General features: G+C 41.4%; 1 protein-coding gene across 8 annotated transcripts in view; it reads right to left on the reverse strand.

The window, feature by feature from the left end:
• The window catches only part of TOX (thymocyte selection associated high mobility group box), a 347,867-nt gene that overhangs the window by 210,750 nt on the left and 116,900 nt on the right, over window positions 1-20,217 (reverse strand). For 2 of the 8 annotated variants that reach the window (XM_053250480.1, XM_053250478.1), the window contains exon 2: window positions 1,594-1,625. The exons of the other annotated variants lie outside the window; for them this stretch is intronic. The gene's annotated coding sequence lies outside the window, so the exon portion shown is untranslated. The remainder of the gene's footprint in view (window positions 1-1,593; window positions 1,626-20,217) is intronic. 8 annotated transcript variants of the gene reach the window in all.

Consider the following 20,217-nt stretch of genomic DNA (forward strand, 5'->3'; position numbering starts at 1 on the left):
TTATTAGAAAGTCAAATCATGAAAATAAAAGCAACACCAATAAAGGCGACACCTGGAAACTCAATACTTTAATGTCATTCACATTCTGTTGGAACATGAAATGATCATACTAGAAATGATTACTTAAAACACAATGGCCAATGATTACTTGCTTAGAGAAAATGAGATCCTTTATTGGGGAAAAAGCAGTCCCTGGATCAAGACTAATAGATCTTAAAAGTTCCATCATTCCTGATAATAGCAACCTCTTAAATGATCTATTTCCCATTGTAGAAATAGGGGCATCCCTTATCCAATTTACACACTAGAAAACGTTCTACAAAGGGTTTTTTTAATGATAATCTGTCCACAGAGCTCATCATGGTACAACAGTTGTATCTTCTAATAAAGAAGTGCACCAATTCTCAATTTTTTTGCAATGCATATACCTGCAGCAGCATTCTGGAAGCATTTCTTGAAATAGAGATTATTACAACCAAAGCAACAAGGACGTTTATGGTATAACAAAATAATATAATAATATTTGGTGGGGGCATTCACATGACCTACAGGGTGGGCAAGGGGGAGGTTCCCAAACCTTGCCTCCCCCCAGACAATCCTTCATTACTCTGTGGGAGCGTGGAGTGCGCTCCCACGCAATCAGCCCTGCTCTATGCAGTGTGGAGCAGAGTGAATCGATCTGAGGCTGGGACTTCTCTCAGCCTCAGCTAATCCCACAATGCACTGTGTCACACACACACACACACACACACACACACACACACACACACACACACACTACACTGGGGGATTCCCCAAGGGACAGGCACTCTAGGTGTATGTCTCTGTGTGAGGCCAGGCTGGAAGCAGCACCGCTCGCACACGAGCAAGTAGCCTAGGTTTAGGGAGTACTTGCTCCCTAAACCTCGGCTAGCAACTGGGTTATGCAGCATTGGCTTGGCAGGATTGGGCCTGATCCCAGCGGTTCTCATGCATAGCCTAACCCAGGCTGGGCATATCCCTAGCCTGGGTTAGGCTGCGTGTGAAAATAGCCTCAAAATTTTATAACTTAAATTCAAGCCACAAAATTATTGCAACTGGAACCCAATTAAATCACTTTTATCCTTCTCAATGAACCCTACCTATTTTTAAGCTCCAGTGGCCTCTAAGAATAGAGTTAATCTTGGTCTGTACCAAGACCCTGCTTTCACCAAAGATTAATTCAAAATCAGCTTTTTCCAGCATGATGAGAATCAGAATCAATCCAAAACCTTTGCCATTATTATATTCTACAGTGGCTGTGCCAGGATTTACACAGCTTTTGAGTTTTTATACATTAATAGAATGCTATAAGTATCTGGAAAATTTATTTTCATTTTGAAAAATTAAACATTAGAAGTTATTAAACAAGCTGAATCTTTTTCTAGGCATCAGAAGACACTAAAACTATAATACAGAACAAAGCATGATGAAAAATAGAATATGCATACATTTAATTCAATAGAGAGAGCAGTACGTCAATTCATTTCATATCACAAAATACGCTAGTTGAATTAATTGTCTATTACAAGAATAATAAGAGTAATTTAAAATCATGGCAAATTATATTCTTACAGTGCTTTGTGCTTGTCAGTTGACAGATGATTCTGACGAAATGTGGAAAATAGAGGTGGAAAGAAAAAATAGAAGAAAAAGAGCATGTTAATTATTTAAATATGGATTCAAATAGATCTAATACAATTAGATGTTCACAAATGGGCTTAAGTATTACACAGCTGAACTTCAGCATGCTATGCGGGACTATCCATTTCCCTTTATCATGACGAACATGTATCTTCATCTAACTTGCTTTCAAATTTCATCACTGATTTGGGAGCCATTAATGCTTTGATCAAAGTTTCTCCACATCTTTTTGATCCACAGTGTATAAATTAACAGTATAAGCCCTCTGCAACTCAGAACACTAAACCTGACAAGAATGTGTGTAAAAGTCTATTACTTATTTACAACTGTAAAGCCAATACTGATGCTGGCGGAAATTAAACAACTGCACACTGATTTAACTTGACAATTTCTGTGGTGCTATGCACTAAAATAATATTTTTTTCAAGATACAAACTCAAGCATGCAGTGCCATGCACCGCTAGCCAACACAGGCTCTTTGAATTTAAGTATTCTAATTTAATTGGTTTATGTCTCTGAATTCAAATAAACTCCCTTGCATTAAGCAAGCTATTGTAATAAACAAAAATCTATAATACAGTTTTGAATCTTATTCAGAAAGAAACATCTTTGTTCTCCATCTCTTTGCATCTCACCATGTATTCTATTCAATTCAATAGAGAAAAATCCCTTTTGGTTTAACACGTTATGGTAAGGGCTTACCACATTCACTCATGCTCCAAAATGCCAGAACATGCTGTGGGGCTATTCACACGAGCAGCCCTACTCAGGCTTGCACAGCCTTATCTGGGTAGGGCTGTTTTTGTGAAGCACTGGGATCAGGTCCAATCCCAGTGCTGCCCTACCAGGTAGCCTGAGTTTTTAACCCAGGCTATTACTGAGGTAGAAGCACCCTTCTACCTCAGTCTCCAGTCATGTGCATGTTCAGGCTGCCTACAGCCCAAACATGCACAAAGCCAGGCAGTAAGAGCACCTGGCAGCGGGGAATCCCCCAAAGCACCACGGTCCTGGTGCAGTGCATTGTGGGATGCTCTTGGAAATCCTCCTCTGACTCCTGACTATCATTCACTGCAACTCAGATCATGTGCTACAGTGAGCACCAGAGCCTGATGGGGAAATTGATTGTGGGCAGGGAGGAGCTTGCCACCCTGCCAGCTCTCCCCATTTTGGTCATGAGAACGGCCTTTGTATCTTAAGGCTGTGGCCTTCAAACATGTTATTTAGGCAACGTACATGGTATGGTATCCTACAGTGCAGTTAATTCCAGTTTCAACACTATCTTGGCTGACAGTGGCAGGATGTCTCAGATGTATTTCTTCACTGGAACAATAGCAGTCTAGGCAACTGAAAGTCTCTTTGAGTTGTCATTCTATGTCAGAGGTATATTGGTTGCCAGTTGAGTAATTGCAACAGGTAATGCTAGCTTTAGTTGTATAACAGCTTCAGATGACTACACCTCATGTGTGTATTCCAGTGAAACACCTAATCTGAGATTTAGGCCCACCATTCTACCAGTGCCAGTCATCTAGCTCCACACATGTAATTTTATGGCATTTTGAAGCACGAGTTAATACATGTTAAACCAAAAGGTTTAACAGGTGTTTTTGTTTTTTTAAGTTGGTGGTTTTTTGGTGGGGTTTTTTTTTTTTTTTTAAAGGCTAGGTATAAAGCCTTTAATTTCAGCCAAATTAAAACTTAAAATGTGCATTGGATTTCTATGGCCATTAAGAAGGAATTGATGCACTTCAATGTCCATTCTTTGGCATACATTTTACATTTTAGTATGTTCCTGGCAGCCAGGTGGGGGGGGGAGCTGATTAATCAAATTTTGACATGTCACACAATGCTACCCAATGAAGCAAGCCCCACTGAGTTCAATATGTATTTTACATACTGAAAAGTATTTACAAATACTTTTATTTGTCAATGTCCTTGCTCAAAATCTAACCCTAGCATTTTAATTACTAAACCCCAAACCCCTCCTATCACAATACATTTCTCAAAACACTCCAAAGGGAATCCTCTAAATGTGAAAAGATAAAATGTATATCACCAGCCCCATCAAGAACCAAACTGAAAAAGCCCGCCCATTGGTTCAGACCATATAGATCCAAGCCTCCTTATCACATAAACATAAACATATCACACAATGTATAGCTCTTAAGCCTTTCTCATTGTTCAAATTAGCTGACAAACTTTGCTAGGTAGAAAAAAGGGGAAGCATCACCTCGTTTCTCTTAGCAGCAGTTTCGTGAGCACACTCTAGAGCCTGGCTGCTCCTTCTTACAACTACCTAAGGAGGCAAGTTCGTTCTTGCGGGGGGGGGGGAGCAGGTGCTACTTACTAGGGATGTGCGAACCGGTTCAAACTCGAACCGGTTCAAATTCAAACCAGGGTGGTTCGATGGTTCGAAAGCCCCAATGGGGTGGTTCGATGGTTCGAAAAGCCCCAAGGCAATCGGACACTCCTCCGATTATTGGTGAAATTTAAAGTTATTTTTGAATTCCTCATAGGAAATAATGAGGATTGCAGCAAATGTATAGCTTCATGTTGGGGTGTGTGTGTGTCCTAGAGTGGAGTGTGGTGGGTGGTAGTTCCCAAGGTGGGCCAGGAAGCTATCAGAATTATTTGAAAGGAACTGAGCAAAAGGGTGATTTTAAAATGATTTTTGAAGTTTATGCGACTTTAAGGTTTTTCTCCATAAAGAAGCATGGAGGTGTCAGCAAATGTATGGCTTCACGTTGGGGGCAAAGGGGTGGCCTAGAGCAGAGTGTGGTGGGTGATAGTTCCCACGGGGGACAAGGAAGCTATCAGAATTATTTGAAAGGAATTGGGCAAAGGGATGATTTTTAAGTGATTTTTAAAATTTATGGGTCTTTAAGGTTAGCAGATGAGAGTGGATTCATGGTTTGTCATTGAAAATCTTATATGCTACCAAAGAATCTACACTCAGAACACTTCAGAAACAACAAAACCCAGTACCCCATGGGTTAGCAACCTATGGGAGTGGTTATCACCCTCTGTGCACTACACCACCACTCACTCTGGGCCACCCCAGCACCCCACATGTGGCTTTAAGTGTCCAATTTTTCTCCATAAGGGAGGTTTCAGCAGCCCCATAACTGCACTTGGGGGATGCTGGGGTAGCCCAGAGTGAGGGTGCCAACCACCCCCATGGGTTGCTAACTACTGACTTCCTACTACTGACTATGGCCTGCAGCCTTGCTATGCTGCCTATAGGAAACAATAGGACATTTTTCAAAAATCCAAAACACCCAAGGGCTTGGTCTGACCAACAGTAAACCTAACCTAGATAGATAGATAGATAGATAGATAGCTTCCAGTGTTAATGAACCCTGTAAATAAAAACGGCCACAGCTGTTTTCAAATATAGTTATGCTTTGAACAAAAACTGAGAAGAAACTATCAAATCCATCTTTTGATAAGCTGTAATTCAAAGGGCTATAATAGACATTTTTCATCTTTTTAGTCTAAAATCTCACATGAATAATCTTCAAGTGGACTAGCATAACACAGGATATTTGAAGCCAATTTGAGCCTTCTTCCAAAAAGTAGAATCAAGTAGCAGCAGAAAATCTTTTAGAACAATCTGTATAAGTAGGCCCAAATACAAGATTATCTGTTTGATAGCAGAACCAGTTCTCTTCCTTTGGTGGCAATGGCTTTATAAAACACAGAGGAAAATCAGCTAGGTCCAGCATATTTGAAAGACAGAATAGGACCAACCACACTAAATCCAGAAAGACTATTTGTAGTCTTCGGAAATAAATGTGCTGGCTCTCAGAGATCTCATCTAGAAAGCAGACTGATAGGGATGTGATAATGGCAAGCAGTGTAACTTATTTAATAAAAAAGAATTAGACAGGTTAATAGAAAAATAGGACTACTCATGGACTAAAGACTGGTCAATCTTCTAAAACATCAGACAGCCAGAAGGGTTAAACAGCAGACTACAGTATTCTATTAATGCTTATTTTTATCTAGAATTGCTCAAACTGTTACAGATAGGGTTTAGCCAGGCTATTGGTGTGAATCAGTCAGCCTGCTCTTATGTTTTTGTCCTATTTTTAATAGAACCACATTATCAATAATCTGAATCTGTAATACAAACATAATCCCTTAGATATTTTCCCCTAAGAATTGGAGCCAGTGCTACTGTCATATGTTTACACAGTCTAGAGGTCCGATTATTTTCACATTTTGCAGAATGAATGAAAGAGAACACAGTAAGTTTCGAACTGGCTATTGAATTCTATCAAAAGCTCTCTCACCCCATCCTGCATAATTGAAACTTATATTATTTCACATACATAATTGAAACATATTTCTTGCTTAAATCCACACAGATATGTGGTCATCTTCTCATGATGCATACACAGGCAAGAGTCTTTGTTTTACAAAAACATTATATACAATGGATTTCTGCAAATATAAGAGCCCCTGGTGGCGCAGTGGTAAAACTGCTGCCCTGTAACCAGAAGGTTACAAGTTCGATCCTGACCAGGGGCTCAGGTTGACTCAGCCTTCCATCCTTCCGAGGTCAGTAAAATGAGTACCCAGAATGTTGGGGGCAATATGCTAAATCATTGTAAACCGCTTAGAGAGCTTCGGCTATAGAGAGCTTCGGCTATAGAGCGGTATATAAATGTAAGTGCTATTGCTATTGCTATAAGAAGAAATGCAGTATAAGACAAAGCTTGCTCTCCTATTTCCTCCACTCATAGCAGTAGAGATAGTTGCTCTGAAAAGCACTTGCTTTCCAGTACCTAAACTATCACGTGCTATCTTGTGGGATCTGTCTTGGTAAAAGAGCCATCCCAGACATGCTGGCTGTACTTATGGAAATTTATTGGGGTGCAAAGAGTGGATGGCAATTACAATGGCACTGTGGAAATAAATTCCCTTATCCCCGCTTTGCACCAATTCCGCCAGCTTTCAAGACATGTTAGAGCAGCTGTAGATGGCACGTTAATCTGAAACCTAAATATTAGCTGCAGCAGGTCATAAGGCAATATGGAACTTGTGTATATCAAACACACATACAGAAAAACAAATTAGTCATAGATTTATGGTCCACAGACATTAACTAAATTCATTAAATTTAATACTAAATTAAATAAACTAAATTAAATAAATATTAAATAAATATTCAATACTAAATTAGATAAATAGATAGATTTAAAAGTTCAGCTTTGCACTTTATGCAGTGGCCCAGTTATTTCAATGGTCTTCAAAATGGCTAACTTTCTCTGGATTACACCCATAAACTACAAAAACCTTGCTGAGGATATAGAAAAGTCATCTTCATTGAAAGATCCAACAAGGCCTGCTTCTATTATACTCCATGATGGGTTGCTCTGAAGATGAGCCCTGCTCAAGCTTCCCAGATCTACCACTGTTTTGGCACATGATGAAACCTTCTCCTAGGTTCTAAAATATATTGGTACTGCAACTATTCCATGCTGTGATACATGTTACTAAAAGCAATACAGTAGAACCTCATCATTTGCAGAACTGCTATCCGTGGTTCTGCATATCTGCGGGATGTCTGATTGAAACCCATTTTCTGTATCTGCAGATATTATAGGGTTAAAAGCCACGTATGCACGGGTCATAGAGGGCCAGAAGTGACCATGGATGTCACTTCCGGCTGCCATTTTGTCAGTTTGAGCCATTTTGTTGCTCATTTCTTGGGAAAAGACTCAGTTTTTCTGCAATGAGGGGGATTTCGCAGCTTTACGGATATTCCTGGACACATGGAGAATGGTAAAGTATGGAGTTTCATGTTTTTTCAGTGCCCCTCTTTTAAGCACTTTCCCTCCATCTTGGAACCTAACCCCCCATTTCTTATACGTAGGAGTAATACCTGGTTACTTGCGGTTTCCTTACTTGCAGTAGTAGGCGAGGAATGGAACCCTCACAAATAACAAAGTTCTCCTGTACATTTTTTCCCCTCCTGGACAGCTGAAAAGGCATTACTAAATTTTTCATAAACTTTCCTGTAGAAGAAAAGTAAGTATGAAAACATATCTATTTCAAAAGTTAATTTTTGTAAAAATCATCTCAGGCACTCAGGCTGCTGGTCTAAATTGAGCTGTTTTTCTGCCAATAATCAAACAACACTTATTCTTTCTTGATATATTATTTAAGGTGAGACAAATCTAGAAAAAGTAGTATATGTAATTGCACTTGTCAACATGTTCTGCATTGTAATGTGGTGGTTACAAGCCTCCCACATTACTATGGGTTCTTTAAGCAACCAACCACTAATGGTTTTTCACTTTTGCAGAAGAGCACAATAGGGATGTGCAAAATGGAGGTTTCAGCAGCCCCATAACTGCACTTGGAGGATGCTGGATGCGCAGAAGTTTTTCTGAAGGGATGTTATTCCCTTATTTTCTGAGGTGTGAATTCTCATTCAATGATAGCAAATGAGATTTTTTTCAATTAAAGAACTCTCATGACCCCACTTTCACTTTTCCACACTCGCATTTACTATGAATATGATGAATGAATCAAAGCACTTTATGAAGAAAAACCTCAGAAATTCACCAAAATCCAGCCCTCCGGCCAATGACTCTGAAATTGGGGACGGGTGGTAGCCTCCACCCATTAGGCACTATCTACCAGCCCACCCCACTCTTTTGGGGCAGATCCACTTTCTGCCCCCAATCTGCCCCAAAGACACCAAAACTTCAAAAATTCCCAAAAAATCAGCCCTCTGCCCAATCCCCCTGAAATTGGGGTGTTAGCCTCCACCAATTAGGCACTACCACTCCACCCCACCCTTTTGGGGCAGATACACTTTCTGCCCCCAAACTGCCCCAAAGACACAAAAACTTCAAAAATTCCCAAAAAATCACACCTTTGTCCAATCCCCCTTAAATTGGAGTGGTAGCTTCCACCCATTAGGCACTACCACCCCACCCCAATCTTCTGCCCCAGGCCCCACTTTCTGCCCCAATCTGCCCCAAACTGCCCCAAAGACATGAAAACTTCAGAAATTCCCCAAAAATCACCCCTTTGCCCAATCCCCCTGAAATTGGGGTGGTAGCCTGCACCCATTAGGCACTACCACCCCACCCCACTCTTCTGCCCCAGGCCCCACTTTCTGCCCCAATCTGCCCCAAACTGCCCCAAAGTCACTAAAACTTCAAATATTCCCCAAAAATCAGCCCTTTGCTCAATCCCCCTGAAATTGGGGTGGTAGCTTCCACCCATTGGGCACTACCACCCCACCCCAAAATTTTGCCCCAGGAACCCCGAATCAATTCAGATTCGGATTCGGATTAAATCTGAATCCGAACCAAATCAAGGGTGATTCGGGTGGCCCATATTCGGGCACAAAACAGAACAGGGGTGGTTCGGTTTGGGTCCCGAACCGAATCACCAAAAATCTGAATTGCACACCCCTAGAGCACAAATACTTAAAGTAGAGCATCTAGACTCCAGGAGCACAACTTAAGTCAGAAACAAAGTAAGTACTGCTTCTAAAGCAGGGGTGGGGAACCTTGGCCCTCCAGCTGTTTTGAACCACAACTACCACTATCCTCAGCCACAGGCTGGGGGTGGTGGGAGTTGTAGTTCAAAACAGCTGGAGGGCCAAGGTTCCCGAACTCTCTTCTAAAGTAAGGGCATACTACATTAAGTATATGTGCTCCTGTGCAGAAGCACAAGATCACCCACAGCTTCTTAGGAGTCTACAGTAGCACAGGTGGCTTGACACCACCCACTTTACACTGCTGAACATGTGGATGCTGTTTTTATTACTCACCAGTTACCATAAATTTAGAGTTGTTGCCGTAGCCATGTGAGGCCAGCTTTGCTACCTGGAACTTAGAAAACAGGAGTTTGCTAACAGATATCAAAGAAGTTTTGCATGGAGTTTAGGGGGGAAGTATGTGGGGAGGCACACAAGCAGTCCCCCTTTATCACAAAGGAGACACCCAGAACAAGGAGAAGGTGAGTACTTATTTTCTAATTTTCTTGGAGAACAGAGCTTAAAATCTTTAATCAGCTTCCAACTGCTGCTAAGACCCAGCTTTCAAGTAAACAATCTATATTCTCAACAGCCAACAAAACCAGTTTTGAAGATAAAAGGTTGAAGGGAAGAGAAGGGAAGGGGGTGCTTCCCACTGTATTGCACAGAATGTTGCATGTATGACTATCTGCCTGCTGGGCAGAAGCCATGGGTGTGCACTCAGTGCAAAGACCTCCTGGCTCTATAGGAACAAATTTGTTCAAACAAACATCAAGAGCCCGATGGTTCTCACAATGGGGGAAAACCAAGGTGGACTCCTTTAAGCCAATTTTTCCCCATCGTGAGAATAGTGTACTTGGAATTCCAGAAAGCTTTTGACAAAGTTTCCCGCCAAAGGCTCTTGAGTAAACTTAGCAATCATGGAATAAACGGATAGGTTCAAATGTGGATTGCTAACTGTCCCAGTTGACAGTTACCAATTGGTAACTTTGGATTGGTAACTCCTGACAGGGAGCAGAGGGTAATAATAAATGGACAGTTTTCACAACAGAGGGAAGTAAGAAGTGGGGCCTCTCAGGGAACTGTACTGGGACCAGTTCTCTTTATTCATAAATGATCTAGAAGTGGGAGTAATCAGCAAAGTGGTCAGATTTTCAGATTGCAATAAACTATTTAGGGTAGTGAAATCTATGCAGATTGTGAGAGGCTCCAAAAGGATGTCTCCAAATTGAGTGAGTGGGTGACAAAATGGCAAATGAGGTTCAATGTAAACAAGGGTAAGTGAAGCATACTGGGGCAAAAAACCCTAACTACACATATACACTGATGGGGTCTGAGCTCTCAGTGACTGATTAGGAGGGAGATATTGGGGTCATAGTAGACAGCTCATTGAAAGTGTCAACTCACTACACAGCAACTATAGACAAGTTGTTCTAGTAAGAACCAATTAGCCTACTTTCCTTTCACTGTATCTACATCTGGACTAAATCTGGTGCAAATTGAGGTCCACAAGTTAGATCTCTTGTGCCTCAAATGTTCATGTGTCCACCATCTTGGATCAGGGTGGATATTATCATTACAAACTGAACCACTGAGGTGTCCCTGTGGGTCACTCACTACAGCTGTTCTAAATTTGGTCCAAATTGGTTAGACTGTCCAAAAGTTAGTGCATTTGTGGCTCGAATGTTTATGTGTCTGTCATCTTGAATTGGGATGGATGACATTATCACAAGCTTCACAGTTAAGGTCTCTCTGTGTGTACCTACAGCTGTAGCAAATTTGGTTCAAATCAGTTAAGCAATTCACAAGTTAGTTCACTTGCACCGCAAAAGTTTATGGTTCCACCATCTTGAATCAGGGTGGATGACATAATCACAAACTACACCACTGAGGTGTTCCTGTGTGTTACACACTTCAACTGTACCCAATTTGGTTCAAATGGGTTAGGCAGTCCACAAATTAGCCTGCTTGCACCTCAGATGTTAATATGGCTGCCATTTTGAATTGGAGTGGATGACATCATCGCACCCCACACCATTAGGGCATCCCTATGTGTCCATACAGCTGTAGCAAATTTGGTTCAAATTGGTTAGGCAGTTCACAAGTTAGCCCACTTGCGCCTCAGAAGTTTACACATCTGCCATCTTGGAGTGGGGTGGATGACATCATCACAAACTACACCGTTGAGGTGTTCCTATGTGTCCCTGCAACTGTACCCGATTTGGTTCATATTGGTGCAGGCATTGCAAAGTTGACGGTGGTGGGGACACATGGACAGATGGACAGATACACACATGGACACACACACAGAATGCCAGGTGATCTCATAAGCCGACTGGAAAGTAGGCCAAAAAGACAAATTCCATGCTAGGGATCATTAGGAAAGGGATTGAAAATGAAGCTGCTAATATTATAATGCGTTTATAGAAATCTACAGTGCAGCCACATTTGGAGTACTGGGTAAGCCTCTGGTCACCATATCTTAAGAAGGACATTGTAGAATGGGAAAAGGTGCAGAAGAGGGCAACCAAGATGATCAGGAGCCTGGAGCAGCTTCCTTATGAGGCAAATTTACAGCATCTGGTGCTTTTTAGTTTAGAAAAGAGGCAACTACAGGGAGACATGATAGTGGTGTATAAAATTATGCATGGAATAGAGGGAGTGGACAGAGAGAAAATTTTCTCCGTCTCTCAACCAGGTATCATCCCATGAAACTGAAGGCCAGGGAGTTTAGGACCAACAAAGGGAAGTGTTTTTTCACACAGCGCATAATTAATTAATGGAATTCTATGCCATGGGATGCGGTGATGGCCACTAGCTTGGATGGCTTTAGAAAGAGCTTAGACAAATTCATGGAGGATAGGTCTACCAATGGCTACTAGTCTGGTGGCTCTAGGCTACCTCCAGCCTCAGAGGCAAAATGCCTCTAAATACCAGTTGCAGGGGAGCAACAGCATGAGAGAAGGCATGCCCTCACCACTTGTCTGTGAGCTTCTCAGAGGAATCTGGTGGGCTACTGTGGGGGAAATGATGCTGGACTAGGCTTTGGTCCTGATACAAGAGATGTTCTTATGTTCTTAAAGCATCTGCAATGTGATGCGAGAAGCACTACCTATTTTGCAGTTCCATAAACATAATATATGCCCTCTATATCACACTCTTCAATTCCAAAATGTATTTTATTAATGGAAGTGTGGTGTGGCAAGTTTAGGTTATTACTAATTATTCCTTCTAACATATTTATATACTGCCCAAAATGCAAGTCTCCAGACAGTTTACAACAATACAATACAAACAACAAATAAAAACATATAAAAGGTTAAAACATTACAATTTAAAATTATGTTAAAACTATTAAAAAACCATCAGACTATTAAAACAATATCTAATTAAAAGCCTGAGTAAACAAATGTGTCTTGACTGCCTTTTTAAAAGTTGCAAAAGATGGGGAGGCTCTTATTTCTGCAGGAAATGTGTTCCAAAGCCTCAGGGCAACAATGGAGAAGGTCCATCCCCGAGTAGTCACCAGATGAGCTGGTGGCAACTGCAGATGAACCTCTCCTAATGATCTCAATGGGTGGTATGATTCATAGCGAAGAAGACGTCCTCTTAAATACCAGGGCCCAAGCTGTTTAGGGCTTTATAGGTTAGAACCAAAACCTTGTATTTGGCCAGAAACTTATCAGCAACCAGTGTAGATATTTTAAGATAGGAGTGAAATGGTCTCTCCGAGATGACCCAGAGACCAACTTGGCTGCTGCATTCTGGACCAACTGCAGTTTCCGGACTATGTACAAAGGCAGTCCCACATAGAGCAGTCAAGCCTGGAAGTGAACGGCAGATGTACTACTGTTCTGAGATAATTTCTCTCAAGAAATGGACACAGCTGGCATATCAGTCAAAGCTGAGAAATAGCACCTCTGCCCCAGGATAACAGGGGTACCAGATACCAGGGATACCAGGGAGAGGTTAGGATCCAGAAGTACCCCCAGACTGCGTACCTATTCCTCCTAGGGAAGTGTAACCCCATCCAGAACTGGCAGATCAAAATCATCTCCTGAGTTCCAATCCTGCACAATAAGTACTTCCATCTTATCTGGAATCAGTCTCAGTTTGTTATGTCTCATCCAGCCCATCACAGCCTTCAGGCAGGCATTTAGGGAGATTATGCCTTCTCCTGATGATGTTGACATGGAGAAAAAGATTTGGGTGCCATCAGCATACTGATAACACCCTGCACCAAATCTCCTGATGATCTCGCCTAGTGGTTTCATGTAGATGTTAAACAACATCGGAGAAAATACGGAGCCCTGAAGGACACCATACCGAACTATTGATTTTGACAGTCTCCAAGGGACACCATCTGGAATCTGCCTGTGAGGTACGAGTGGAACCACTGGAAAGCAGTGCCTCCTACCCCCAACCCCCTCAGACACTCCAGAAGAATACTATGGTCGATAGTATCGAAAGCTGCCGAGAGGTGCAGAAGGACCATAAGAGTCACACTTCCTCTGTCAATTCCCAATTGGAGATAATCCATCGGGCTGACCAAGGCAGTCTCCACAGCCCACCCAAAAGCCAGTCTAAAATGGATCTTAGTGGGATAATTAGAGATTAGCACTCTCTTTAACCCTGGAGGAAAACATGGGGGTGGAATGTAAATGGGATGATCTAGGCCTTTGAGCTGCACTTGCATCATACTGACACATTGTAAAAACAGGGATGATTTCCAGTGTGGATATGGCAGCAATGCTGTTGTGGACAAGGACAAACTGATCCTGTCCAACTTACTTTCCAATGTTCCAATGGAAAAACAATTATTGGTTCCTGGATGCTCAATCTCTTCTATGTGCTGCTCAGAGGGAATACTTGATGCAACTGCATGTGCGACATTTGTGCAAACTCAAATAACTGTGTGCAAAGGTAGGAAAGAGCAGCAGTAAGCAGCATACACAAGCTTGTCAATTTCACAGGTACTTGCTGAATGGAAACTAGATAACATGCATTTAGTGCTAAATTTTCCAGGACCATTTCCTGGATGTACAAACCACTGTACGAGCAAGTACGGCGGGGGCGGGGGAATCAAACTTTTTCCAACATCAACCTTCTTCATCTATGCTTCAGGTTTATGCATATACATGGTGAAGGCTTTCAGAAATTCTATGAATATCCATATCAATTTGCTTAGTTTCCATATATGTCTGACACCATGACAATGGAAAATTCCATGGAAATCAACACACACATTTTACACTTCCAGATGACCAAACAAGGGAATTGTGAAGGTCAGAAGATGAAAGTGTATCTTAGAGAAAATAAAACACAAGTTAAAAAGTGGATGGTGATGTTGAGTATATTTCCTTGGCCTTTAAATTTTTAGCTAGAACCTCATCATGTTCCAATAACTTTGTAGGTGAAAACACAACTCTAAAGAGTCTCCATGTAAACTATAATATTGAAGATAAGTAGAGGGAAGAAAAATAAAGACAATATGGCAATGATTTATAGTGCTTTCCCCTTCAGTATTGACTAAGGGGAATTAATATGGTTGTGTTTATTTAGCACTCTTTAACATGAACATACACTGTATATTAGTGTCACAAGCAGGCTGCAACACCCTCCCTGCAAAGGAGAGAGGGAGCACACAGCCCCTCCCAACTTAGCCAACAGCGGCTACCCCTGGTTCGGTTCTGAGGTCATGGAGGAATCCAGAGTGAGGAGCAGAAGAGACGCTACACAAAACTGTAGTTAAGGCAAACTGTTACAACTAAGCAATTAAGCACGCAAGCAAAATTAGTCAATTGGTTTTCTTCCCCAGCGTAGTGTAGTGTTTTCAATAACAGTTAAAATCATTTCCTTTCACTAGTAATGAAGTGTGTGTGTGTGTGTGTGTGTGTGTGTGTGTGTGTGTGTGATCTAGCAGCTGTTCTTTAGCTAAGACACAACATTTCACAGTTTCGGTTTTAAGCAGAGAGATGGGGAAAGGAGAGCAGTCCAGACATGGGAAAGGGGAGAAGGGAAGTGAAATGAGTGAAGCGGTAAGAACAGAGAAGGGAGGAGGTGCCAATTCTGGCCTCAGGCCAACAATCCGGAGTGAATGAGCTGAGACAAAGGAAGGAGGAGGGATGGGGGGAGAGAAGCTGACAGCTAAGGAAGTTCTGGGGAGCAGAAGGGGGAGAGAAAGAGGTTCATGGGGCAGCAGGTGGGGGGGAGAGTCGGAAAGGGGTGTTAGTTTAGAAGATGCTGGGCTGAAGGTAAATGTCTGCAGATATAATTACCGGGTTGCCAGCCTGGGTCAGCTGTTAGATTCAGGGATGGAGGTCTTGAGTGTGCAGAGAGGCTTCCACCTGTCCAGGTGGTTCGGCAGAGCAATTGAATAGGCAGGAATGGAAGTCCTTCCCATCTTAGAGACCAGGGTAATTCCAGAAATCTGCTGGGCACGAGTGGCCTTCACAAGATAGGGGCTACATGCTACCCCTCCCACCGAGTGAGAGCATGCCTTCCCTTGTCTTGAGTGTGCATGTGCCCCTCTTTATACTTTCCTCCCGGCCTGTTGTCCATATTTCATATCAAAAACAGTCATATCAAAAACAGAAAGTAAGTTGGACAGGATCACGTCCCTCTGTGTCCCCAGTCTCATATCAGCAACTCCAGTTCCCCCTCCCAGACTGTATTACCATATTTGGTCTAAGAGTCTGCCATTCTTGGGGTTCATATCCTGCATTTGTTTACTGACTCAGATGGAGCTGTTTCCCTTTTGATGTTCTCAAAACATTCCTGTTTCTGTCCAGATAGATAGGTTGTGGTCGTCTAGAGGCGTAACTCCTTCAGCTGCAACAGTGATGTTTCCACATGTGGTCCAGGAAGTTACTTTAATAATATATACAGGTGATAGGCATCTGAACCTCCCTGTGATCCATTACTGGTACATAGGCTTGAGAATGGAATACTGATTTGTATTTAAAAATACACACACAAAACAAAAAGGAAAATGCTTTGAACTTGACTCAAAGAATTTCTCATTTAAATGCAAATTTGGGTTTTTTTACAAGGTTGTGTGTAACTTGGCCTTAAATTATTAGATAAAATCAGCCTGAAATAGGGCGGGGGGGGGGAGGTGGGAGGTAGAACAATTAATTCTTTGTCAATTATTTAGTCTGTTCTTAATTTTATATTCTTTTCCATTGCTCAGTTCATCTTTCACTCACTGTAAAGGACAATACATTAAATGATCCTTAGATTAATCAATGCTAAGCAAAAAATAAATAAAATTAGGGATTCCACAAGTTCTATAGGCTCAAAATGAATTCCCATCCTGCAAAATAATAATCTGAGTCTAATATAAAACAGAACCAATAAAAGGACTGTTCCAAAGTAACATTTTAGTGACAGAATTCCCTGTGTATTTTTATTATGTTGGGGGAAAATCTCTAAGAAATTGAAATCACTATATTATATTGACACTCAAGCACAACATCTTCAAACATAACTCATCAGTGTTGATACTTTCAAATATATAAAACGTGACATCTGCTTCTTCCAATGCACTCTACAGGCTCTAAATCATCAAAGGAGAAAAACAGTTCAATGTCATTTCAGCCACTATAAGCTATGGTTTACAACAGAAAGATAAAAATAGTCATACTGTCGCTGACATCTAGACCACTTTTCTACTGCAGTATTTCTGTGTTCTAATTTATCTTTGTGGTTTAGGAACATACAGTCAATTGAAACCAACAAGTGTAGTTTGATTCCAGCCAACAGCAATTTTCTCCAGCTTTTTCCTTTCTTTAAGAACACTAACACTAACACCTCTCCAAAAACACCCTTTCAAACACAGCACTCTCCCGTAAAAACTAAAAATTTTAAGAACCAAACTTCATGTAGAAGATTTATGATTGGATCTCCTGAAATCTAAAAGCAGCTGTAGGTGCAGCCTATTTGGACTGGAGCCGTAACACACAGAGACTTATCAATGGTTCCTCAATGCAACTCACGAGGCTCAAAAAAATGTCCCATGGCTAATACTTCCAAGAACCAACTTGCATTAGAAAATTGGTGTGGGAAAGAAGAGTTAACCAATTCTTCTCTGGCATGAACACTCTCCAATGGCAGCCTTTGAAGGTTCAGAAAATGAGATTCAGTGAATTAATCACAGATAATCTAACATTAGTTTTTGACCTAATTCTAAGAAAATTGTTTAGAAAAAATGGCACATTCTTTTAAAAGGAAATTTTATATGTTTTATAAAACATTATTTTAAAGGATGGGAACTTGTATCACTTCTATGAAATTAATATTTAAGTCCTAGCTTTGAAAGAAATGAAGGGTGGCACCTGATGGGCACAGCTCAGACAGATACAGGTGAACCCCATTATCCACAGGGGTTCTGTCACAACTGTAGATAATGGGAAGGGTTAGGTTCCTGGAAGCTGGAAAATGGGCAAAATACAGCCCCCCAAAAGCCAAATAAAATGCCCCACTGTGCTCCATGGTTCTCCAGCTGTCCAAGAATGCTCCCCCCCTCAGTCCCAAATTCCCAATTTTCCCATGAAAAATCAGGGGAGTTTTTTTAAGCCTAATGAGCTACAAAATGGATCCTCTTCACAAAATGGCAGCCAGAAATGACCTCTAAGGTCATTTGACCTCCAAGGTCATTTCTGCCCATCCCAAATCTGTGGATACATGCGTTTTAGCCCTTTTGTAAATATGATTCATGGGGATGATCATTATGATCAGGTGTCAATTAGGTGACCACAAATACACAGAACCGTTAATAGAGGTACCACGATTAACGAGGTTGACCTGTATATGCAAATACACATGTACAAGTGTATGTTGGGAGGGCACTATTATGAATGAAATGGCAAACTTCTATATTGATCAACTAAATATGAAGGACAGAAGCACAGGACACGGTTGTATCCAACAATATTTATCAATTTTAGTTGGGAACATTCCAGAGTCATCAGCTATGTTTCCTGCAGCAAAAGCAGCCATTTTATCTGTGGTGGGCATCAGTGCCTCAATACAGGTAACAGTAATTCCTATTATTTTGTATGAGGAGTAAATCTATTTTGTCATAATAATAAATATTTATCTGGTTTACAACCCTGTTTGTAGGATAAGCACAAATAATACAGTACCTGTTTGCTGCTATAATATCAAACTATGAGTTGCCACCATTTAGGAAGGCGTGGAATTAAGGTGTTTTAGGATAGTGGGAAGAGCTAGCATTCAAACCTAAGGCCCATTTCAGATCCATTCATGCAGCACCAAGTTTAAATCTAAACTTACAAAGCCTCTGTAATTGTAGCTGGTATTCTAAACATTACTTAGCTGGCATTAAGGCCTAACTCAGCTTTAGAAATTATTAAGTTTTAATTAATTACATTATATGTAATTAAAACGAAGGACCACTATCACAAAAATCATGTTACAGTATTAAACAAACTCCGTTTTTAAATACCAAGAAAATACTGCAGAAGTAAAGGATCTTCTTTAGAGATGGGTGACATCCTATCAACTTCTGTTGTATTGGCTGAGAAATAAACTTTCGGAGTTTGACAAAACACAGGATAATGCTAGCTTATTCCTAAGGTAAGAGAAGAGAAGGGGTGGTGGAAGTAGTGTCCCTACTTTCAACTTCCTGTAGGTTGCAGCACCACCAACTCTGTTGTCCCAGGTGAGATTGAATTATTTAAAGGGAAAGGGGAGGATCTGGGGAATGACTGGATGGTTAATGAGGTGAGCCAGGAATTCTTCTGCAGTTTGGCCTTTAAGCTGAGATAGAAAAGAATTCATGGCCTCTGCTGTTCTTTGATACAAGCCTTATAAGCTCCCAAAGCTTGTATCAATACCTGACCTCAGGAGGTTTTACCACTAATCTTATTGTTAAAACTCTCATTTCTCATCTCTGCTTTAGGGATTAACTATTCAGTTAACAGAAATGTCAAGAACAGAACTACTAGTGTGACTATTTAGGGCCCGAATCTTGCAATTTTCTTGGGTGGACAGACTGCTAAAGCAAGAAGTTAAATCAGGCTGTGCAAAGGAAAATAAATGAAAACGGCAGATTTCCCCATTCTAGTTACAGGTTACGATGCCAAGTTTATACACACACACACACACGTAAACACCAGACTTTGCTTAACAACAAATATACATAACATCTACTAAAGAACAGGGAAGTCATCACAAAACTGCCAGATAGAATATTTACATGCTAGTAATCACAGATTCATCCTGACAGAGACATATTCATTGATTACTAAATTAAAAGAGTGCTGGCGTGCAGGGCTGGAAATATGCCCATAAAACTGTGTAGTATGAGTAGCAGTGTATGCCCACCCCAGTTGTCTGGAGTGTTCGAGACAAAATAAATCCTGCAGTTTCTTCAAGATTATGCTCTTCAGGCAGTCTTTGCACTATATGGATGTGCAAAATGTTCTGACATTGGAAAGTTTTGTATTCGAAATGGGCTGTTTTGAGTGTTTTGTGCTCAAAACAAAACACCCTTTAAAAGAAGGGCCTGTTTCGAGCTCAGAACAGAACAACCCAGTTTTGATTCAAAATATTTCAATGTTTCACGCACCATTTGGGAGGCCTATTTTCCCCTTAATGATTGGTTTACTGGCAGTGGCTTGTGAGCCTATGGGTGTTTGAGGGAAAGGTTAAAATTTTATTTAAAATTACCTGCTTGCCCATTTCTTTTGTGGGTTGGGTGCACTGTTCCCTCTAAGTTGCGCATATGTGTGCGCACCAACTTCCAGGCCATGCGGCAGTTTCTGGTGGGCATGGAGTCTCTGCTGCACCTGCCACTGCTGCCCAACTGTCTGGCACCCTGTTTCCCCACCTCCCTGGCCTGGAAATTTTTGCCAAGCTTTACCCTTCTCCCCAACTGGGTTGCTGCCATGCAGCCACCTCCTCCTCCTCCCTCCCCCCCGTCCCGGCCTCTTCCAGATACAGATCTGAGGAGGATGGAAGAGAGGAAAAATAGGAGGAGGCAGCTGCCCCCGGCAGCCCAGAGGCCAGAACTGAGCGCCTGGGGGTGG

This window comes from Hemicordylus capensis, chromosome 4 (assembly GCF_027244095.1).
Source record: "Hemicordylus capensis ecotype Gifberg chromosome 4, rHemCap1.1.pri, whole genome shotgun sequence".
Lineage (NCBI taxonomy): Eukaryota > Metazoa > Chordata > Lepidosauria > Squamata > Cordylidae > Hemicordylus > Hemicordylus capensis.